The sequence below is a fragment of the Dermacentor albipictus genome, unplaced genomic scaffold (assembly GCF_038994185.2).
Source record: "Dermacentor albipictus isolate Rhodes 1998 colony unplaced genomic scaffold, USDA_Dalb.pri_finalv2 scaffold_18, whole genome shotgun sequence".
NCBI lineage: Eukaryota > Metazoa > Arthropoda > Arachnida > Ixodida > Ixodidae > Dermacentor > Dermacentor albipictus.
In genome coordinates, this window is record NW_027225572.1 from 3344586 (window position 1) to 3368963 (window position 24378).

Here is a 24378-nt window from a genome sequence, read left to right on the forward strand (position 1 = left end):
CTTAGTAAATACTTTGTAGGCAACGGACAGCAAGCTGATCGGTCTATAATTTTTCAAGTCTTTGGCGTCCCCTTTCTTATGGATTAGGATTATGTTAGCGTTCTTCCAAGATTCCGGTACGCTCGAGGTTATGAGGCATTGCGTATACAGGGTGGCCAGTTTCTCTAGAACAATCTGATCACCATCCTTCAACAAATCTGCTGTTACCTGATCCTCCCCAGCTGCCTTCCCCCTTTGCATAGCTCCTAAGGCTTTCTTTACTTCTTCTGGCATTACCTGTGGGATTTCGAATTCCTCTAGGCTATTCTCTCTTCCACTATTATCGTGGGTGCCACTGGTACTGTATAAATCTCTATAGAACTCCTCAGCCACTTGAACTATCTCATCCATATTAGTAACGATATTGCCGGCTTTGTCTCTTAACGCACACATCTGATTCTTGCCTATTCCTAGTTTCTTCTTCACTGTTTTTAGGCTTCCTCCGTTCCTGAGAGCCTGTTCAATTCTATCCATATTATAGTTCCTGATGTCCGCTGTCTTACCCTTGTTGATTAGCTGAGAAAGTTCTGCCAGTTCTATTCTAGCTATAGGGTTAGAGGCTTTCATACATTGGCGTTTCTTGATCAGATCTTTCGTCTCCTGCGATAGCTTACTGGTTACCTGTCTAACGGCGTTACCACCGACTTCTATTGCACACTCCTTAATGATATGATGCCCATGAGGTTGTCATTCATTGCTTCAACACTAAGGTCCTCTTCCTGAGTTAAAGCCGAATACCTGTTCTGTAGCTTGATCCGGAATTCCTCTAGTTTCCCTCTTACCGCTAACTCATTGATGGGCTTCTTGTGTACCAGTTTCTTCCGTTCCCTCCTCAAGTCTAGGGTAATTCGAGTTCTTACCATCCTATGGTCACTGCAGCGTACCTTGCCAAGCACGTCTACATCTTGTATGATGCCAGGGTTCGCGCAGAGTATGAAGTCGATTTCATTTCTAGTCTCACCATTCGGGCTCCTCCACGTCCACTTTCGGCTAACCCGCTTGTGGAAAAAGGTATTCATTATCCGCATATTATTCTGTTCTGCAAACTCTACTAATAATTCTCCTCTGCTATTCCTAGAGCCTATGCCATATTCCCCCAATGACTTGTCTCTAGCCTGCTTCTTGCCTACCCTGGCATTGAAGTCGCCCATCAGTATAGTGTATTTTGTTTTGACTTTACCCATCGCCGATTCCACGTCTTCATAAAAGCTTTTGACTTCCTGGTCATCATGACTGCATGTAGGGGCATAGACTTGTACCACCTTCAATTTGTACCTCCTATTAAGTTTCACAACAAGACCTGCCACCCTCTCGTTAATGCTATAGAATTCCTGTATGTTACCAGCTATTTCCTTATTAATCAGGAATCCGACTCCTAGTTCTCGTCTCTCCGCTAAGCCCCGGTAACATAGTACATGCCCGCTTTTTAGCACTGTATATGCTTCTTTGGTCCTCCTAACCTCACTGAGCCCTATTATATCCCATTTACTACCCTCTAATTCCTCCAATAACACTGCTAGACTCGCCTCACTAGATAGCGTTCTAACGTTAAACGTTGCCAGGTTCAGATTCCAATGGCGGCCTGTCCGAAGGCCTGTCCATTCAGCAATACCAGGGATAAATTACAACAAATGATTGAGGACCCTAACCGAGAAAGTGGAAAGGTAGGGTTAAAGTTTAAACTGCAGAAGACAAACGTAATGTACAGGCTCGTCCACTCTTAGGGTGAACACGGCTCACCGTGGCCGCGCTCCGCGGGGCGCCAGTGCGTCCGCCGCGGCGGCGCATCAAAGCGAAGCGGCGCAGGCGCACACGGACCCAGGGGAGGTGCCTCACGTCGTCTGCTACAGCGCTGGAGCGCACCGCCACTTGCTTTGCTGTCATCATCATCATCATCAGCCTGGTTACGCCCACTGCAGGGCAAAGGCCTCTCCCATATTTCTCCAACAACCCCGGTCATGTACTAATTGTGGCCATGCCGTCCCTGCAAACTTCTTAATCTCATCCGCCCACCTAACTTTCTGCCGTCCCCTGCTATGCTTCCCTTCCTTTGGAATCCAGTCCATAACCCTTAATGACCATCGGTTATCTTCCCTCCTCATTACATGTCCTGCCCATGCCCATTTCTTTTTCTTGATTTCAACTAAGATGTCATTAACTCGCGTTTGTTCCCTCACCCAATCTGCTCTTTTCTTATCCCTTAACGTTACACCTATCATTCTTCTTTCCATAGCTCGTTGCGTCGTCCTCAATTTGAGTAGAACCCTTTTCGTAAGCCTCCAGGTTTCTGCCCCGTAGGTGAGTACTGGTAAGACACAGCTATTATACACTTTTCTCTTGAGGGATAATGGCAACCTGCTGTTCATGATCTGAGAATGCCTGCCAAACGCACCCCAGCCCATTCTTATTCTTCTGATTATTTCTGTCTCATGATCCGGATCCGCAGTCACTACCTGCCCTAAGTAGATGTATTCCCTTACGACTTCCAGTGCCTCGCTGCCTATTGTAAACTGCTGTTCTCTTCCGAGACTGTTAAACATTACTTTAGTTTTCTGCAGATTAATTTTTAGACCCACTCTTCTGCTTTGCCTCTCCAGGTCAGTGAGCATGCATTGCAGTTGGTCCCCTGAGTTACTAAGCAAGGCAATATCATCAGCGAATCGCAAGTTACTAAGGTATTCTCGATTAACTTTTATCCCCATTTCTTCCCAATCCAGGTCTCTGAATACCTCCTGTAAACACGCTGTGAATAGCATTGGAGAGATCGTATCTCCCTGCCTGACGCCTTTCTTTATTGGGATTTTGTTGCTTTCTTTATGGAGGACTATGGTGGCTGTGGAGCCGCTATAGATATTTTTCAGTATTTTTACATATGGCTCGTCTACACCCTGATTCCGTAATGCCTCCATGACTGCTGAGGTTTCGACAGAATCAAACGCTTTCTTGTAATCAATGAAAGCTATATATAAGGGTTGGTTATATTCTGCACATTTCTCTATCACTTGATTGACAGTGTGAATATGGTCTATTGTTGAGTAGCCTTTACGGAACCCTGCCTGGTCCTTTGGTTGACAGAAGTCTAAGGTGCTCCTGATTCTATTTGCGATTACCTTAGTAAATAGTTTGTAGGCAACGGACAGTAAGCTGATCGGTCTATAATTTTTCAAGTCTTTGGCGTCTTCTTTCTTATGAATTAGGATTATGTTAGCGTTCTTCCAAGATTCCGGTACGCTCGAGGTCATGAGGCATTGCGTATACAGGGTGGCCAGTTTCTCTAGAACAATCTGCCCACCATCCTTCAACAAATCTGCTGTTACCTGATCCTCCCCAGCTGCCTTCCCCCTTTGCATATCTCCCAAGGCTTTCTTTACTTCTTCCGGCGTTACCTGTGGGATTTCGATTTCCTCTAGACTATTTTCTCTTCCATTATCATCGTGGGTGGCACTGGTACTGTACAAATCTCTATAGAACTCTTCAGCCACTTGTACTATCTCATCCATATTAGTAATGATATTGCCGGCTTTGTCTCTTAACGCATACATCTGATTCTTGCCAATTCCTAGTTTCTTCTTCACTGTTTTTAGGCTTCCTCCGTTCCTGAGAGCATGTTCAATTCTATCCATATTATACTTCCTTATGTCAGCTGTCTTACGCTTGTTGATTAACTTCGAAAGTTCTGCCAGTTCTATTCTAGCTGTAGGGTTAGAGGCTTTCATACATTGGCGTTTCTTGATCAGATCTTTCGTCTCCTGCGATAGTTTACTGGTATCCTGCCTAACGGAGTTACCACCGACTTCCATTGCACACTCCTTAATGATGTCCACAAGATTGTCGTTCATTGCTTCAACACTAAGGTCCTCTTCCTGAGTTAAAGCAGAATACCTGTTCTGTAGCTTGATCTGGAATTGCTCTATTTTCCCTCTTACCGCTAACTCATTGATCGGCTTCTTATGTACCAGTTTCTTCCGTTCCCTTCTCAGGTCTAGGCTAATTCGAGTTCTTACCATCCTGTGGTGACTGCAGCGCACCTTGCCGAGCACGTCCACATCTTTTATGATGCCAGGGTTAGCGCAGAGTATGAAGTCTATTTCATTTCTAGTCTCGCCGTTCGGGCCCCTCCACGTCCACTTTCGGCTATCCCGTTTGCGGAAGAAGGTATTCATTATCCTCATATTATTCTGTTCCGCAAACTCTACCAATAATTCCCCCCTGATATTCCTAGTGCCTATTCCATATTCCCCCACTGCCTTGTCTCCCGCCTGCTTTTTGCCTACCTTGGCATTAAAGTCACCCATTAGTATGGTGTATTTAGTTTTCACTCTACCCATCGCCGATTCCACGTCTTCATAGAAGCTTTCGACTTCCTGGTCATCATGACTGGATGTAGGGGCGTAGACTTGTACAATCTTCATCTTGTACCTCTTATTAAGTTTCACAACAAGACCTGCCACCCTCTCGTTAATGCTATAGAATTCCTGTATGTTACCAGCTATATTCTTATTAATCAGGAATCCGACGCCTAGTTCCCTTCTCTCTGCTAAGCCCCGGTAGCACAGTACGTGCCCGCTTTTTAGCACTGTATATGCTTCTTTTGGCCTCCTAACTTCGCTGAGCCCTATTATATCCCATTTACTGCCCTCTAATTCCTCCAATAGCACTGCTAGACTCCCCTCACTAGATAACGTTCTAGCGTTAAACGTTGCCAGGTTCATATTCCAATGGCGGCCTGTCCGGAGCCAGTGATTCTTAGCACCCTCTGCAGCATCGCAGGTCTGACCGCCGCCGTGGTCAGTTGCTTCGCAGCTGCTGGGGACTGAGGGCCGGGGTTTGATTGTGTTGTTCATATAGGAGGTTGTGGCCAAGTACTGCACCAGGGTGGCCAATCCTGCTCTGGTGAGGGAGTGCGTTACCGGTTCTGGTCACCGGGATCAGGCCACACTCCAGGCCTTGTTTATGCAATTTTATCAACACGCGGATTTTTTTTTTTTTTAATCTGGTGGAAAAATTGCCGGTACCGGGATTCGAACCACGGACCTCTTGCACGCGAGGCGGGTGTTCTACCTCTACGCCACCGCTACAGCTTTGCTGTACACTTCGCTAGACCCAGGTGACTGAGTGCCCGAGGCGGCATTGCGGGAAGGCGCACTTCACTAACTTTAGAATTTTCCAGCTGGTTCCGTCTACAGCTTGTGAACAGCATGCTTAATCAATATATATAAACAGAAGCAAGCTTCTCACCACATAAGTCACTTAGCATGTTTTTCATATGTGATGAGGGTAAAAATAGTCATTTTTTCGCGCTCTTTATTAGGCTGGGGCCCTCTTATTTTACTCTCACAGCACTTGGTGTAGTGCATACCGAGAAACCTATTAGGCGTGCTCTTGGTTGGAGTCATCACGTGATGAGCCTAGCATGCCGTTTTGCTCATGTCTTGATGCTAGAACGAATGTGCTTAATTGACTTAAGAAAACGACCGAAACCCGCTATAAATTTCGCAGAAAGTTAGAGAGCGATTGTTAAATCACCCATCATGTTTGCCATGGATTTTACTATTAAGGAGGGCAATACTATTACTTCGACAACAACTAAGAAGTGATATCCGCTGCTTCGCACTCTCTTATTGACGCGTTAATGTTGCTGGTAGGAGAGCATGGAGCGCTTTACGCGATGTAGGAAAGTGCTCTCCCCAACATAGCAACTGATTTGGTGGCGATTTTACTCCCCCTTTTCATCTTTCTGCATCCTATAAAAAAACTAAATTCATTTTTGCTGTCACAGCTTGTGTAAAATCACTGAAGCGGTGCCGGTCCTCTGACGGCTACCTGATGCGAGATGTCGCATTCTCATTTTGAGGAATCGTCGGTCAATCATTTGATTACATTGATTAGGTGAAGTAAAACATATGGCGCCGACTTTTTTTGTTGTTGTTGTTGTTTTTTCTCCTTGGAATCAATGCACGCCGCATGCGAATGCTGTTGCCGTCCGTTTCGAATAGGTAATTAAAGTGGAAAATCTATAATCTACATGTCTGTTTTCTAGTTTAAATTACGTCTTGCCGGATAATTAAGTCGTTATTCGCTTCTATTTCATTTCAGTACTTCCTCAGAACGGGCCATATGCATATTCTCGCTAGCATACAATAATTTGGAAATTGCGCGATATACGTCCCGAAGCGACAGATGGAGTTACGCCATAGAGGTGGGCATCGGATAAATTTGGAGATTAGGAGGAATTTATTTTTTTGGAGGGGGGGCTAGGCGGGGGCAGGCTGGGCTGAGTGGGTAAAACCCAAATATGAATACGGCACAGGAACCCTTGCCACGGACAAGCGATGCTGTTGCCGTCGTGGGGAAGTGGCCGGTCCGTGTGTTGGACGAAGGCGGCCACGACATTTAAACCGATGGTCATGAGGCCGGCATGGTGTCGTCTGCCCACAGCATGCCGGTGGTCGGCAAACGGACTCACCATTTGTAAACGCTAAGCCCGGCCCAAGCCAGATTGCTGTGTTAAGGCCAGTCTACTTTTTAACTGACCATGGGCGTCAGCCCGATCAACCGCTGAGCCCCCCCCCTCCCTTTTTTTTGCGTAGGTAATGCTACCCCATCTTAGCTTAATATGATGATGCGGTGCAGCCAACGACTACTCAACTGGGTGACTGGCCACTCAGGAGTTCCAGATTCTGGGATGACTCGCCAAATCGAAAGACACCATGGGTGTTTCCATTTAAATGCATTTCCGTCGACTTGCATGATGATTGCCATTTGTTGGGCGTGTTGGTAAATTGAAAGCATATTTAGCGCCAGCAAACAAGGACGTAAGGGAGAGTACAACACAATGCGCTAACTTCAACAACTTGATTTTCAGGAAGTACACCTATATAAACCATGCACAGTGGCGCCACCTTATCCAAATCTTATCCATACAAAAAAGACGTCTCCTTATCTAACAGGTCGATTGAAGGGGCACTAACACACGTGTCTCTATTCCGCCAGATAGCTTGCGCTTCAATGATCTCTCGCACGTCTTTATCTTTGTGCTTTGCAAGAACCCGACAGGATTCATAGAACGGCGCACAGCCGCATTCTTGACAGTGGGTTGACAGATGACCGTTTTGCTTATTTTTCACAGTTTGGCAATGTTCCTGTAATCGGTCATTAAGACATCTCCCTGTCTGTTCGATGTATTTCTTCCCACAGGACAGCGGAAGCTCATATACAACACTTTCTGCGCATCCCACTGGCGCTTTCCGATGATTCGTAGAGCACCCGGCAGCTGGCTTACGGTACGGGTCTGTCAATCGACATATTTTTGCCAGCTTTTCTGGTGTGGAAAAGACCACTTTTGTGTCCACCCGGCTAGCTATTTTCTTAAGTTTATGTGCCGTTCTATGCAGGTAGGGCACTACCGCTACCTTCCTTCTACGTTCCGTCCCTTGATTTGCCGTGTCCTGAATTGTGCTATCCAACCTGCACCTTTTTAGCAGCCCCTCGACGACCGAAACTTGCACTGATTCCGGAAACCCTGCTGCTGATAGCCTTCCCGATTGATCCATAAGGCTCGTATAGATCTTGTGGTGGCAAGACTTCTTTAGAGCATTTCCAAAGCACAAGTTGGCAATGCTCCTCTTGACGAGCTTCGAGTGGGCTGACCTATATGATAACGGGCTTATTAGCTCTAGGTTTATACTCCCAACACGTGTGCCGTTCCATGAACTCGAGCTGAATGTCTTGGAAGAGCAGCACGTTATTGGAGGGCTCTTCAATCGCGAGAGATCATTGAAGCGCAGGCTATCTGGCGGAATAGAGACACATGTGTTAGTGCCCCTTCAATCGACCTGTTAGATAAGGAGACGGCTTTTTTGGATGGATAAGATTTGGATAAAGTGGCGCCACTGTGCATGGTTTATATAGGTGTACTTCCTGAAAATCAAGTTGTTGAAGTTAGCGCATTGTGTTGTCGTCTCCCTTCCGTCCTTGTTTGCTGGCGCTAAATATGCTTTCAATTTACCAACACGCCCAACAAATGGCAATGCTACAATTTATTTCTAGTACATCTGGCTCTTTTCTGTGTTCATCGTTAAATCCATGTTCAGTGGCTTCCGTCCTCATCTACGCCAATTGCCAAGCTCGGTCACTTTCCTTCTACATTCGCTGCAAACATTTGCCCAACGAAGTCCTGCGGTTGTTTGGTGGCCTTGCTCTCTCCGTTGGCCATGGCATCAGAGTCCTAAAGATAATGAGAAGTGAGTGGCAAAGGCAAACGAGGGTGGTGAAAGGTTTGCTGAGAGCGACGCTGGACGCTCCAGGGAAACAACAAGGTGCCTGCAGGAAGTGGACCGACTTCCTGGCGATCATCAGTAGCGGCACGGAATTTCTGTGGCAGAGGACCTTACCCGGCCTGCGTGACAGCATCCCTAAGAAGAAATCTGCCGGACCTTGTGGCGTCAGGACCTTCGGCGAGGTTAGTCTTCCAGACTACGTTGAAGGTGTTCTTGAACTTGGCCCCAAGTTCGCCGTAGAACCAAGGTTGAGCGTACCGGAACTTCTGAGCATTGTGCGAAGGATTCCAAATGCGCCCCACAAGGTGAAGTGAATCGATGTATCTCCGAAGGGGTCGATGTGGTTTCGCGCAACAAACCGATGGTCTCACGTGTACCGGTTAAGCGCGCAACTTCGTTTTTGAGGCAGAATGGTCTGTGTGTTTTGCCAGCGGACAAGGAAGGTGGCTTTGTTGTCCTCAAGGAAGGTGATTTTAATACGAAAGCCTGCTCTGCGATTGCCTCTGTGTTCGACCAGTGTAGTAATGTGTCTCTCCGAAAAATCAAGCTAGAAGCGAAGCGTCTTTGTAAGAAGGCAGACCTTAGTCAGTTGGTTCGTGAAATTGACAACGCAAAGTCTGGTTGCCTTCAAATTATGCTTAGTGCGAAGACGCACAAACCCGAATACCCATTAAGGGTAATAGTTTCAGAAACAGGGTCTTGGCAGAAAAAGTTCGCTCTTTTCTTGCAAGATAAGCTGCGAATTCTTAATATTGACGACCCATTTTTGGTTAGGGGCTCTGCAGAAATCGTAGATTTCCTGAAAGAAAATTCTGACAAAAGCTTATCAGCTTGCTCCTTTGACATAAAGGACTTGTACTACTCCTTGCCTCAAAAGAAACTAATAACTTGTGAAGAAGAGTGCATAGACGAGTATGGCGTGGTACCGTTCCAAAATTCAGCCGGTTTGTCCGTTCAAGGCTTTTTAGACATGCTTAGTTGCTACCTTCACCCTACATATGCAGCATGGAACGACGACATATTCATTCAAAAGCAAGGGGTTTGCATCGGTTCATGTTTGGCGCCCATACTAAGTGACATCTTTCTAGCTCACCAGAACAGAATCCTGTCCCGTACCTTGTCGGAGCACAGGGTGGTTAAAGTTGTCAGATACGTTCACGACTATCTCGTTCTTTTTGAACCTGACGCACGTTTTACGGTAGGCAAGCTTTACGAAGTATTTTCTGCAGGCTTTAGCCCACTTACTCTCACGATTGAAGAGCCCTCCAATAACGTGCTGCGCTTCCTAGACATTCAGCTCGAGTTCATGAAACGGCACACGTGTTGGGAGTATAAACCTAGAGCTAATAAGCCCCTGTTATCATATAGGTCAGCCCACTCGAAGCTCGTCAAGAGGAGCATTGCCAACTTATGCTTTGGAAATGCTCTAAAGAAGTCTTGCCACCACAAGATCTATACGAGCCTTATGGATCAATCGGGAAGGCTATCAGCAGCAGGGTTTCCGGAATCAGTGCAAGTTTCGGTCGTCGAGGGGCTGCTAAAAAGGTGCAGGTTGGATAGCACAATTCAGGACACGGCAAATCAAGGGACGGAACGTAGAAGGAAGGTAGCGGTAGTGCCCTACCTGCATAGAACGGCACATAAACTTAAGAAAATAGCTAGCCGGGTGGACACAAAAGTGGTCTTTTCCACACCAGAAAAGCTGGCAAAAATATGTCGATTGACAGACCCGTACCGTAAGCCAGCTGCCGGGTGCTCTACGAATCATCGGAAAGCGCCAGTGGGATGCGCAGAAAGTGTTGTATATGAGCTTCCGCTGTCCTGTGGGAAGAAATACATCGAACAGACAGGGAGATGTCTTAATGACCGATTACAGGAACATTGCCAAACTGTGAAAAATAAGCAAAACGGTCATCTGTCAACCCACTGTCAAGAATGCGGCTGTGCGCCGTTCTATGAATCCTGTCGGGTTCTTGCAAAGCACAAAGATAAAGACGTGCGAGAGATCATTGAAGCGCAAGCTATCTGGCGGAATAGAGACACGTGTGTTAGTGCCCCTTCAATCGACCTGTTAGATAAGGAGACGGCTTTTTTGGATGGATAAGATTTGGATAAGGTGGCGCCACTGTGCATGGTTTATATAGGTGTACTTCCTGAAAATCAAGTTGTTGAAGTTAGCGCATTGTGTTGTCGTCTCCCTTACGTCCTTGTTTGCTGGCGCTAAATATGCTGTGCATGATGAATTGCATTTTGTTCGGTTGCTGGTTGCCATGGCACTTCGGCGATAAAAACGCTGTAAAAGTGCAGGATAATTTCATTTCCCTGGTGCGCTTCGGAAACTAGCCATGTCGCGGGTACTGGAAAAAGAAAGACGACGCATTGTAGATCTGTACCTACAAAACTATTCTCAACGCATTATATCGGAGATGACAAAAAAGCCACTGAAAACTGTAAATAGAATCGTCCAGGCTTACAAGAAGGATGGAAGAATTGCGGATGCTCCCCGTAAAGCCCGGCAAAGGGTGACCATTGTTGCGGCGGCTGCTGCAAACCCGACCTCCACCGTTCGAGAAATGAAGAACAGCCTCAGGCTGGGTGATGTCCCTGACACGACTATCAAGCGTTGCCTCTAGGCCCCAGCCTAATTAACAGCGCAAAAAAAATGACTGTATTTTTACCCTCATCACTTATAAAAAACATGCTAAGTGATTTATGTGGTGAGATGCTTGATTCTGTTCATGTATATTGATTAAGCAGGATGTTCACAAGCTGTAGACGAAACCAGCTGGAAAATGCTCCAGTTAGTGAAGTACGCCTTCCCGCAATGCCGCCTGGGTCTAGCGAAGTTTACTTTACAGCAAAGCAAGATGCCGCGTGCTCCAGCGCTGTAGCAGACGACGCGAAGCACCTCCCCTGGGTCCGTGTGCGCCTGCGCCGCTTCGCTTCGATGCGCCGCCGCGCCGGACGCACTGGCGCCCCGCGGAGCGCGGCCACGGTGAGCCGTGTTCACCCTAAGAATGGACGAGACTGTACAACAGCCAAACAAGGGAACAAGAATTCATGATCGCCAGTCAGTCTCCAGAGTCTATTGACACGTGTACTTATCTTTATCGCGTAACCACGTTTCGACGCTTAACAACTGTAATCGCAGAGCGAGGGACGCGCCTGCATGTATCCGACGTTTCTGGAAAGTTATCGACGCTTCTATCCGCGTGTCTGTTGTCGCCGAACCTTGTGTTATCAGATTTCATCGCGTGACACGAATGGTGTAGAACTTTGTGGAAGACACGCGGGTCCCATCAGTTAATCTGGAACATTCGACGACTGATCTATAAAAGCGGACGCGCTTGACCCGCTGATCAGATTTTCGACGATCGCCGAGCGTGTTCGCCGCTTTCGTTGTGCTATAAGTGTAGCCTGTTTTGTGGGCACAGGTTCGCCCAATAAAAGCTAGTTTTGTATTTCACAGTACTGCTACTGTGTTCTCTCTTCACCGTCACTACCACGTGACACTATGCAGGAGTACGTTTATCTAAGTCAATCACTCACAGGGGACTCTGATCATGAACAGAAAATTTCCAGCATAAAAATGGGTTGCAGTGCATACGGCAGACATTACTACATCCTGAATGAGAGCTTACCACTGCCATTGAAAAGTGTACAATCACTGGATTCTACCAATGCTGACATATCGGGCAGAAACTTGGAGGTTAACAAAGCTAAAGTTAAGGACCAAACAGGAGCGATGGGATCAAGAATGCTAGGTGTAACATTAAGAGACAGGAAGAGAGCAGTGTAGATCAGATAGCAAACAGGGATAGCCGATATTCTAGATGATATTAAGAGAGAAAAATGGAGCTGGGTAGGCTATGTAATGCATAGGGCAGACAACCGGTGGACCATTAGACTTACAGAATGGGTGCCAACGGAAAGGAAGCGCAGTTGAGGACAGCAGAAAATTAGTTGGGCTGATTAAATGAGAAAATTTGCAGGTGCCAGTTGGAATCAGCTAGCACAAGACGGGGGTAATTGGTGATTGCTGGGAGAGGGCTTCGTTCTGCAGTGGACCTAAAAATAGGCCAATGATGATGATCCTGATGAGTTTCCCAGGTTCAGCCAATTCCAGTGCTTTCTGATGCTCTGTATATTAATGTGTACAATACCTATAAATGATGTCATTCAAGTGTCTCTTCTGCAAAGGAATCCAGCTCATTGGACACTCCTGCAAGTCTTAACAGGTCAGCTTCACTAAGAATTTTCACCACACCAGAGCTTTGAGTTTTCTTCATGAAGACAACAGCCAAACAAGGGAACATTCCATCCTTATTCCAGACAAACTTGAATGACTGCTTAGAAATCTCGATTCCAATAGTGAAATTCTTATTGGTGAAAACCTTTTTTTCTGTCAAGACTTTGCACTTGCTAAACCGCGCGTCTCTTCCTGTTTGGCAGTAAATGGCATAATTATGAGTGGTGTCTTTCCCACTCTATGTGATGCAATCAACAATCGACAATTCTAGGGACGCCAAAGAGAAACACAACATCATTTTACACTGATAAATTATTCCTTTAAAGCAATATTTTCGTTATTCTCACAGTGAGAAATGGATTATTGAATGGGGAAATGATGGCCAAATTTTGATTTTTGTTATTAATTTTGGACCAGAACCCTAGTGCCAGCATGATTTCACAAGTATCAAAGTATTATTATTATTTTTTTTTATTATTACTTGGGCTGTTGTGACACAGTCTTGACCCTCTCTAGTGTCTCAGTAAGCTGCTATGCAAGTGATTATAAACGGCCTCAAGGTCTTCGTTCTCCCACCACGAATTTAAATATTATTCCTTTCTAAACAAGTCTTTGAATTCATCAACACGGTTTTCCGCTCTCCTTCGCAGGAAGGTTGCATATCCAGTTCATCAGAGTAGCAACCTGTCTACCCTGAGCACCACTGCTTGTGATCATGTTGTCGTGCCTTCTTGACAGCAGCAGGCTTCAATGTTTTCCATTAGTTTTCTGAGATTTTTAACTATTCCCAGGAATGAGTCATTCGTAGGAGACTGCAACTCACCAGTTTGTCTACTTGTGAACTGAACTCCTCAGGCTGGCACCAAAAGCCATTTTCAATGAAAGCAAACGTACTTGCCTATTTTGCAAACAATGCAACTATACCAGAGTGAGTTAGAAGGGCACAGTAGCATACATTACCTAAAACCAGTCCTGAGAAAAAAAAATGATAAAGGGCCCCTGAAACATAAATTTGATGTTATTGCAGACACTGTCTCCCAACCTGGCTTCAAGCTACGCACATGGTTACCATAACAAGTCATAAAAGCATGCTGTACAAGCCAAGTGGCTCTACTACCACCACTGCTCATCCCCAAAAAACGGAAGAACACAGCACAGATGGAACACGTCAACGTGAGCTATGAATCTGGGGAAGCTCAGTTGGGGAAGTCAGAAGGCAGAGTTAGGTCTGTTGTTCGAGTAGAATTATTTAATGAATCCAAATAGAGATTTTTTTTAGGAACTGGTGTTGAATATCGACTCGAGTACATTGCTTCAATACATGCAATGACATTCACAAATGAAAGTTGTGAAAACATGGCGCCTGAAAAATGATAACAATGATCACACCTAGTGCAATTATCGATGAAGTGACAATGATTAAACGAAGCAACTATGTGCAACTAGAAGTACAGCTGACCATAAAATATTACAAACCACGTAAGTGTATGACGAAATAGCAGTCTGCAGCACCTACTAGTGATGTGCCTGCTGCTGAGTGCATTGGATGTACGACTTTTTGTGTGCACAGAAATGTCGCATGCCACTGGCATGCAGATTATCAAAAAAGGTGGAGGTAGTTTCATGAAAGGGTCATCCACCTGGATGAAGCTATAAAGGTATGCTGCAGCTTCATGCATGAAGCTCCCTGCACCTTCCACGAAACACATTTACCATATTGTAAGAACGAGAAGGAAGGGAGGTAACCGAGGGGCCTGATTTTTATTAATCATATCATGAGAAGCCAACAAACGATGACACCAAGGAAAACATAGGGGAGATTACTTGTACTTACAAATTGAATTAAAGAAATGATAAATTAATGGCAATGAAAGTGGATGAAAAAACAACTTGCCGTAGGTGGGGAACGATCCCACGTCTTCGCATTACATGTGCAATGCTCTAACCAATTAAGCTACCGCGGCACGATTTCCCCATCCACTTTCTTGGGTATTTATGTGTTACTACAAGAACTAACCTCGGGAGTGTTAGCCAGCACCACCACTCAAAAACCCTGGTGGCGGATGTGGAACATCCTTTCTGCCGCAGGTGTCACAAGTATATGACCCTTCGGTTTACCCCCTTTCTTCTCGTTCTTACATAACGGGGGTCTCGAATGCGACAACATTGATGTTGCCAGGTAGCATGTGTGGGTTTATTGACCAGTTTCCTTTACCCAGAAAGATCACGTACTCATGACGCCTGCAGCAGAAAGGATGTTCCACACCCACTGCCAAGGTTCATGAGTGGTGGCACTGGCTAACACTCCCAAGGTTAGTTCTAGTAGTAACATATAAATACCCAAGAAAGTGGATGGGGAAACTACGCTGCAGTAGCTCAATTGGTTAGAGCATGGCAGGCGTAATGTGAAGACGTGGCATCGTTCCCCACCTGCGACAAGTTTTTTCATCCACTTTCATTGCCGTCAATTTATTTCTTTAATTCAATTAGTAAGTACAAGTAATTTCCCCTATGTTTTCCTTGGTGTCTTGACTTGTTGGCTTCTCATGATATGATTTACCATATTGATCACATACCATTCTGCATTGACTAATCTTATTCACATATTTTTGCAGAATAATCTTTGCTTATCCAAATTCAAAAATAATTATGAGGAGTTTAAAATTTATAGGTAGCACATTTTGTAACTGGCCTCCATGCAATATAAAATAAAATGTCTCACATTATCTATTATTTAAGAACACTTATGCATCTGATTATTCTTTATTTGCTGCACATTTTCTTATTAATTTTGTCTCGCCTTAATTATTTATATTCTTAGTTCTAATATTGTACAGTGATTCAATTATTTAGCAAAAATTTCGTTTTTTTTAAGTATGTTGTCTTTCCTTTTGCATACATATTTGTATGCAAGTCTTTAGGGTATGTACATTTCATCAACTTTTTTTCTGGCTATTTATAAAATTACAATGTTGCATTAACCGTATACTTGCACTATGTTGCCATCTCTTGCTGGTATGAGTCTTCTTATCGGTGCTGTGCTCCATAAGAGGCCCTTCTGAGAGTCTTGAACTCTGGGAATGCTTTGTAGTTTGAACCTCATTAAGTGGTATAATAGTGAAAGTAGGTCCCCAATACCAGAACTTTATGCAAAGCTCCCCCAACAGTACACAATGACGGTGTGATGACGAAGATGACTCAAGTCCTATTGCAGTATAATATCGCACACGGTATCCGAATTGTAAACAAGGTGAAGGTTGCATGGCTCAGATCATGGCACAGCAGACAAAGCAAATTTAGTAGTGTGGTTTGCTGGGCCAGCTGGTTCATGAACGTATAAGGGGTCGATACATGCTGCAACCTCTTGTATGTTCAGACAAAGCAAACCCTGTTTCAAGTTTTTCACTGCTTCTTGCACTAAAATTATTCGTGTAATGCAATTCAAAATAAAACTAACTTAGTTTCAGTGATGCTAAACAAGGAAAAACTATCCTTGCTACCCCATCACCCATAAATCCAGCCCTGTTGTCTTGGCAAAGCAGAATCATCTTGCAAAAGCTTTGGCCTAATGTATGCCCCCCTCTTGTCCTCCCATTGCCAACACAGTCTACCTACACTTGTAATCAGGGTGTCTACCAAGTCGACATTTCCAAATTCCCCGAGTTTTCCAGGTTTTCCTACGTGCCTTTGCAAAATTCCCCAAGTGACACAGAACTCTGTTTTATGTCAAGACAGGCTGACACCATGTCGTCCAATGCTGTCACTCTAGTAACCATACTAAAAAAAATTAAAGAAACCACTTAATCCAGCTTGAATAGTAAGGAGTAGTGTTTATTTTATTCAGCAACAGCAGGGAGGGGATAGTGAAATTCACAGCGAATAAAATATTTTAAAAAAATGGTAAAGCCCACACATTGTCACATATGAATAAAACGAGATGCGTACAGAAGCAAACATTTTCGAACATCAGCTATTTCTATCAACTGATAGCAAGCTCATTGGTATGAGGCCCGAACTTTGTCACAAGTGAGATTCTTTCTTAGCAGCCGGAAAGTCAACCTCAACTATCCTGGTATTGGCCTCGAGCTCCACCACTGGAAAAGCTGGCGCCACCGTCGGCGTGACGTGCTAGGAGGGATCACGTGGACATAGCGGCCGCGTCGGCTGCTTCGGGAGCGCCGAAGCGAGCTGAAAACGAGTTCAAATTCCCTCGTACGCTGCGGTCCTCATTTAGTGGCGAAATTTTCCCCCTCCGAGTGTCTCCTTTACAACGCTTGAAAACACTACAATAGGTAGTGGCTGCCTTTGAAGGCGCGCACCATGGTAGGCTACTGCTCGGTGCCGCAGGGCCGGACGCACGTAACGCAGGCCGGTGTCAGCCTTATTCACACGTAGCCGCAGGACAAGAAGCTGTGTGAAGCTTGGCTCGCGAAACATAAAACCGGCAAACAGTCATCGGCTACAACTCGGGTATGCAGCAAGCACAGACGCTAGGAAGATACTGCTACGGCGCCCGGTCTGCGATGTTCTGAAAACGCGCAATGAGACGCTCGCCCCAGTCCGCTGCTCGACTAATGTCATGATGGTTTGGTCTATGAACTTGTCGATGCTATAGATACTGGCAAGTTCAGTGGAGTGGAAAGGCAGCGGTAAGAAACACATTTAAATAAAGCATGGCATATGGTCATGCTGATGTTATGAATTAATGCACTGGACTACAAAAAAGGAGCAGCGGGAAATTGCACGCTGAGAACACCGATAAACATACAGTGCGACGCAACTCGAGAAATAATATTGAAAGTTCAACGAATTTAGAAGAAAAAAAATATTGAATCGTCGCGACGGCACATCACAGTCCCTGTAGGCGTCGAAGTCTCTACAATGAAATTATTTTTGAACAGCTCTGATAGCGCCCACGCAGCAATGGTTGCTTGTATACTGTCAAATGCTCATATTCTGCGGCCTAAAGCTCATGGCACGGTGCGAAAACGCGCACGTGGAGAAAGCGAAACAGTGCGCGGACAAGCATGCAGACGCGCAGTCGGTCGCTGCGAATCTGCGCGATCGCTGCATTGAGGCCTCGTTCTATTACGCTCCATTTAGTTATACAGACACTATAAGAACATATTTCACATAGTTTGCTCTCAGCGTCTACCTACCTTTCACGCAAGAAGCTGGTTCGGGAGACTCCATCGCGGCGACCGCGCGCAGTGGCGTTCACTGTACGTATTCAGTAAAGAGAGATAGCGTTTGTAAACGATTCTGTGCTTTCAGTTTGCCCAAGATTATTATTTGGGCAGTGAAAACTTCTCTCGTTTCAATAGTACTTACAGAAATGTCCGAGAGAGCTCGCGCGTGGTGTTTTCAGCGAGCGCTGACAGCAAAACCTATGAAGAGCGCGCCACGTGATCCCTCATACTACGCCAGCGAGGCGCTTCCGATAGATGGCGACTCCGTAACTCCTCGCCGCCAATACTCTCAGCCCACGCACAACGCCTCAGTGTTGCATTTCACTGCTGTAAAAAGTTTGTTTTGGTTTAGATAAGGGACACCTGCATCTCAGCATCAGTCAACATTTTGTTTTTTGAGCTCAAGCTCCTTCAAAGAAGCGGCGGCACAGTTCCTTCCCCATTCATCCTTCAATGTGTCGGTCCTTTCTGTTCTCATCATCCTTCCACCATGCGTTCACCCCACAGACCCTTTGAAGCATCCTCTTGGCCAGTTGTACAGTCAACGTCCGCTTTTTTGGATTCCCTAGGGGCCGTGAAAACGTTAGGAAAATCGGGCAGTCCGAAAAAAATGATTGCATGTCTTTTACTGCCCCTAAAAACGCTACAGGTATGTTCGAAAAAGCTCTGGAGGCCTGCTAGTACACTTATAAGGCATATCGGTGCTTGTACTATGACAGGAGATGGCGGGTGCATGCGTGTGTAATTAAGGAATCCATACTGTGTCCCATGACAAGTGCCCTTTCCCGTGCTTAAGCTTCACCGCAATACTTTGTGTATGCTCCACCGCGCAACATTGCTGTACCGAGGCGAAGCTTACTTTCGGGAACCGGCATTATGCAACGCGCTGTGCTTTCTGAGCTTCGCAGCCAATCTCAAAGCTTACAAAAGGCGAAGTCAGTGCTATTGCTGACAGTGGCAAATTCTTTCAATTAAAAAATTGGCTGCGGCTTAGCTCAGCTAACCCTTGATATGCAAAGCGAAAGCTTGGTTTCACTTGGTTAACCTTTGATTTAGCTGTAATTATTATACTTAGGTATACAATCAACCGTTAAACCAGGTATGATGGCTGTGCCTAGGTCGGTGTCTAGACATGACTATGATTAGGCTTGGGTAGACATGCATCGTTCGACGGCGCGATGCATGTTTTGCGACAGGGAAAGCGCAAGTGCTAGACATGCAGAGACGCCGCGAACATGCGCAGCGTCGAAGCACAAGCGGACAGGGCGTGAACACGGTCGCTATGCTGATCTCGATGGTGCAATGACTGTTGCGTTCCGGACTCTCTCCAGTGAAGCAGCTCGCCGGGCAATATCCACGAGGTGGTCAGACACCGCTTGGCGACGACGGCTCAAAGCCGCGCGCTCCCGCGCAACGCTCAGAAAATATGGCTCGGCCATGCTCTTATCCATGGCCAAGCTTGCACTGGATGAATGCATAGATGAATGAGGCTCAACCCTTTGAATCAGGCGGCGGCGGCACGCGCCACCTAGCCTTGAATGGTACTATATGCATGCATACTTTTGCGTTAATATTATCCACCAATCAGATAGCCTCAGTTTGGTTCTTTCTACCTGTTCAAAGATTATTTTACCTTCACTGTCCTTAAAACCCAAAGCTTTGAATAGCTCCTCGTTACATTCAACTGCAGGATGAAGTCGTTTACAAGAAAGTATCAAGCGTTCAGCCATTTCCTCACCTCTCCACACGCCCCACACAACAAGTTTATCTCCTGGTATCTGGCTCGGTACGTTTTAGTCCGCAGTACACCTTTCCTGGCCTCAAACAACAATGAGCTTCCCTTAGAGTTATCGTAAATATTTTCCTTGGCTATTTCTTGGTTAAACGTCCTGTATGTCTCGAATGCTGATTTGGTTTGCATCTCTGTTTTCCACATACCCCTCTGTCTCCTTAACCTTTTTCTTGACAGATGATTTCTTACCTGTCCCCCCCCACTGCTGCCCAAGTATTTGCTTGACAATTTTCTAGTTCACTTCCTCCACCTTGTGTCAACATTCGTTGTGTATAAGTAACTGAAAACCTTCCTAGCCCACCGCATTTTCCCCATTTTTCTCAATCGTTCCTCAAATGCTATCTTGCTACTAGCCTCTCTGCCCTCGAAAGAAGACCATCCCAGATCCCCCTGCAACCCAAGATTTGGTGTCTTTCCATGTGCTCCCAGAGCGAGCCTACCCCCACCATGTTGCCTAGTTTCCAACTGTGCCCGGGTCTTTGCTCTCATACATGGAACTGCATTGGCAAAAGTCAGGCCTGGAACCATTACCCCCTTTCATATCCCTCGTACTACCTCGTACTTATTGTAGTTCCACAGTGCCCTACTCTTCATAATTGCTGCACTTTTGTTACCTTTAGTCGTTACATACTTTTAGTACTCTGCCAGATACTCAATTCTATTATTTATCCACACCCCAAGATACTTGTACTTATCGACTATCTCAAGCATGGCCTCCTATATCCTATGCTCGCCACAAATGTTATCATTAAAAATAATGACTGCTGATTTTTCTTTGCTAAAATCTGTCTCCTTCTGTATCACGTATGTCTATCAATCCCTGCAGATCTTCTGTATTGTCAGCCATTAATACAATATCATCCGCATACATCAGTCCTGATAATGACCGTCCAATCAATTTTCCTTGTTTGAAAAATGATAGGTTGAAGCAGAATCTACTTTGCTGTATTTTGGCCTCTAATCCTTGTAAACACAGCATAAACAACAGAGGTGACAATGGACATCCCTGCCGAAGCCCTCGCCGAATCATTACTGGCTCCGAAACCTGCTTTTCCCCATTGTATAATCACCCGGTTACATTAAGAGACATCTTCTAAGAAACTGGTTACTCCATCTTGCACTCCTAAAGTTTCCAGAATGCCCCACAAGCCCTCTTGAAATACACTGTCATAGGTTCCTTTGATCTCCAAAAAAGCCAGCCATAAAGGTCTGTGTTCCCTTTCAGCTATTTCAATGCACTGTGTCAGTGAGAACTTCTAGCCTCCTATGCTTCCAGAACCTATTTTGTAGCTCTCGAAGCACCCCCTCATTCTCTACCCATGCTTGCAGTCTGTCCTTTGTAATCTGCATAACCACCCTGTAAACCACTGACGTCACTGTTATAAGCCGATAGTTATTTATGTCAGCTTTGTCTCCCTTTCCCTTATATATCATCCTCATCCTACTTAGCCTCCATTCGTCAGGTACTTTACCATCCACTAACATTTTGCTCACTACCTCCCTTAGTGCTTTCTTAGATTTCGAACCCAATTTCTTTATTAACATAATTGGAATACCATCCGGGCCTGCCCTCTTCTCGGCCCTTTCCCACTCTCTTTGTCCAAGCGAAAGCAGTGGATTGACCGGGCTATTTTTCTCCGACATATTGCACGTAACAGTTCTCTGTTCTGTAAATTTTTCCCTCATCATGGTTCCTATATGCTGCATTGCCTCCCCTCCTTCTAACCGAGTACCCTGAGCTGTTACTATATACGTCTGCTATAGGCTCGTCCTATTACCCAAGGAGTTCAGATGCTGCCAGAATTTCCTAGCTGCGTGTTTATCTTTTTTATTGCTTACTTCTGAGAGCCATTGGGACCCTTTTGTCTTAAATTTCTCGTTGATCAAATAGGATGCTTCCCTTCTGCATTTTATGCAGTTTTCCCATTTTCTCTCTACTTGAGCTTCAGGTTCTCCCTTACTTTTGGAATACCTGTTTTCCCTGGAGGCTTCCTGACGTTTCTTTATGGCCTTCTTAACCTCTTCATCCCAGCAGCTCTTGAGTTTTCGTATCCCATGCCCTGTTCTCCTGACTCACACCTTACCTAGCTCAAGCTCAAATAGTCTCGTTAACTTTGGGTAAATCCAATCAGTTCCAGTACCCTCTGATACTTCCTCTTCAATATGTTTGGCTGATATTTCCACTTGCTCTTCTGAGTAAAAAATCCCATCTGGCTGTTCCTCATGCCTCGTTCCTGCTTTAGTTTCACTCTTAAATCTCAACTTGATACGTTTGTTGTCGCCACCTATACTTCTGGCGCCCTGTTCATCTATATTCATGGCTCCTAATCTATTGTACATCCTATGTGACAGTAATGCAAAATCTATTGTCGAGTGTCGACCCCCTACCTCCTATGTTATGATCCTGTCACACTTCTCAGTAGAGTTACAGACAACTAAGTTATGCCTCTCACACATATCCAATATCATGCCACCTGCGAAGTCTGTGTACCCATACATACCTTGAACATGTGCATTCATGTCTCCTAAAACAATTATCTCACATTCTTTTCCTAGCTCATTGATGTCCGCTGCTATACAGTCCAACATTTTTTTGTTTTCCTCTTTAGCATTTGATCCTGTCCAAAGGTATACAAAGCCTAGAAGTATTTTCTCTCCCGCTACTTTTCCTTTTAGCCATAAATGCTCCTTGCATTCTTGTTTGACCCTTTGCCAATTTGTATTTTTATGGATGAGTGCTCCAATTCCCCCACCCTTTCTGCTACCCTGCACTCTGTTGCAGTATTTCCATGCATAATCAAGGTTACAGGGTGGTTGTTCCATGTCCCTAAGATGCGTCTCTACAAACCCATAAACCATTAAGTTCTCCTGCCTTAGTTGCTCTTCGATTTCCTCCCATTTTAGCCTATTTCTACCACCTTGCATGTTAATAAACCCTATGTCCGACTTAATTTGGCTCTGGCGCTTACTTTTGCCTCTCCTACAGTACCGATGCTTGCTTGTTTGTAGCTCCTGCCTCGAATTGCCCCAGCCTACACTGATTCCTTCAGGGCTCTGGGTCCCCCTAAAAAAGCTGTTGCCTGGCGACCCACCCTGCCCCCTATCCTTGTGCCAGTGGCATGACTGTAGTGAATGGCATCCTGTACAAAAGGCCGGGAGCCGGTTCGTACACGTCACTGCTGACCTCCATCACACTGTACCCAAGTCGTCGGCTCAGACTCCTAATGACCTGATTGGCCTCAACCACCCTCCTTTCTATCTGGTCAGTCTGGCCCTGGACCTCTGGGATAGTGCATATGGTCACATGCACCCTCCCGGAAGCCTCTCTAAGCTTACGCAGCCCAGACTCAACGTGCCTCTCAAGGTCCTGGCTTCGCCCCTTAAGCACGTCATTGAGCCCAGCATGCATAATGACCAAGCTGTCGCGCTCCGTGGTGTCCCCTACCACTCCCCGCGCCTTGGTCATCGCTTCCACCATGCCCTTTCCCGCTTGCACCTCCACTTGCACGCGCCCGTCCGCCTTCACTCTCGCCATCATGCCTTCTTCAGCCCTCCCCATGTTGGAGTCCCCTATCACCAGGACCCTTCTGCGTGCGAACCATTCGCCACCAGCCTGCGTCCGCTGCCCCTCTCTTCGCACCCGCTGGCGCCCCTGTGGCTGCAACGTTGCCTCACTCGGGGCGTGTTGTGCTGCTTCGCTATAACTATGCCGATTCACCAGCGGCAAGCCGACGACCGCTTGCTCTGCCTCCCTGCCTCCCACTTTGCCTGTAGGGTCTACCCTACTTTCCGAGCTTTTGCCACCAGCTTGATGACCTGAGCCGTCATTCTCCCCTGCTCACGTCTCAAGCACATCGAGCCACCTTTCCAGTTCGGCACTCCTTTCCCTCTCTTCCCCAAGCTCGGCCACGGTCCTTACTAATTGCGCGGCCTGGGCCGCCTCCACCTTGACCAAATCGTCGACTTTCGCCTGCAGTGCTACCCACTTCTCTCGCTCCTCCCTCAGATCTGCTTTGAGCTCTTCGAACTTAGCCACCCAAGTCCCTTGCAGTTTTTGGACTGCTTCCCTGACACCCTTGCATGACCTGCACGTGAAGCTAGACCCCTCCGCATCTGCTAAACTCTGCAATCTAGTCTTGTCAACGAAGCACCAGCGCAGGCACTCGTCGCACTGCACTTGCTCCCCGTCCCCCACGGCCTTCCCGTTCTTCGGTTTCATCGCTAGGCCTACGTCCCTAGGCCCAACGAGCAAGTCCGCCAAATCACTCGCGCAAAGCTGACCTCGACCGCTATTCCAAACAAAAATTGAAAATTAGCACTCCCTACCCCATGTAAGAATCACTTCGAAGAGCTAGCTGAGAGAATTAAATAAGCTTATCAAATAGGTCCCTCCTACCACCTAGGCTTAACGGGGAAGCCGCCAGACCTAAACAAAGCCGGTACGTTTACTACTCTTACCAAGAATTCAAAATTTGCGCCCTTATTCCATGCAAAAGAAAACACTTCAAAAACACTAGCTAATAAAAATAAAATAGTACTTAGCTACGAACGACATCGCTGAAGCCTCGAGCACAAGAGCGTCTGCCACGATCGGAAAAACCAGACTGACCAGGCGAGCGCAGCGCTCCTCTTAGCCAGGCACATGGCTACTCACGTGGTCAGGCGGCGACCCAGCTGTGGAGAGCACATGCACCAAGCTGGCGGCGGTGGTGGAGCTTGGCACGGAGTCACGTGATGCATTGCCGGTCAAATGCCGCAACGACGGTCAAACGAAGGTCAAATTTGTGGTGACAGCGAAACTCGGCTCGATGAGCTTAGTAAAGCTTTCGC

At 46.1% G+C, this 24378-nt stretch overlaps 1 protein-coding gene and 1 pseudogene across 1 annotated transcript in view; both read right to left on the reverse strand.

Annotated features, from left to right (window-relative positions):
* The window catches only part of LOC135920066 (CDGSH iron-sulfur domain-containing protein 3, mitochondrial-like), a 47631-nt gene that overhangs the window by 17019 nt on the left and 6234 nt on the right, over positions 1-24378 (reverse strand). The window lies entirely within an intron of this gene.
* LOC135920070 (uncharacterized) lies at positions 22545-23767 on the reverse strand (annotated as a pseudogene).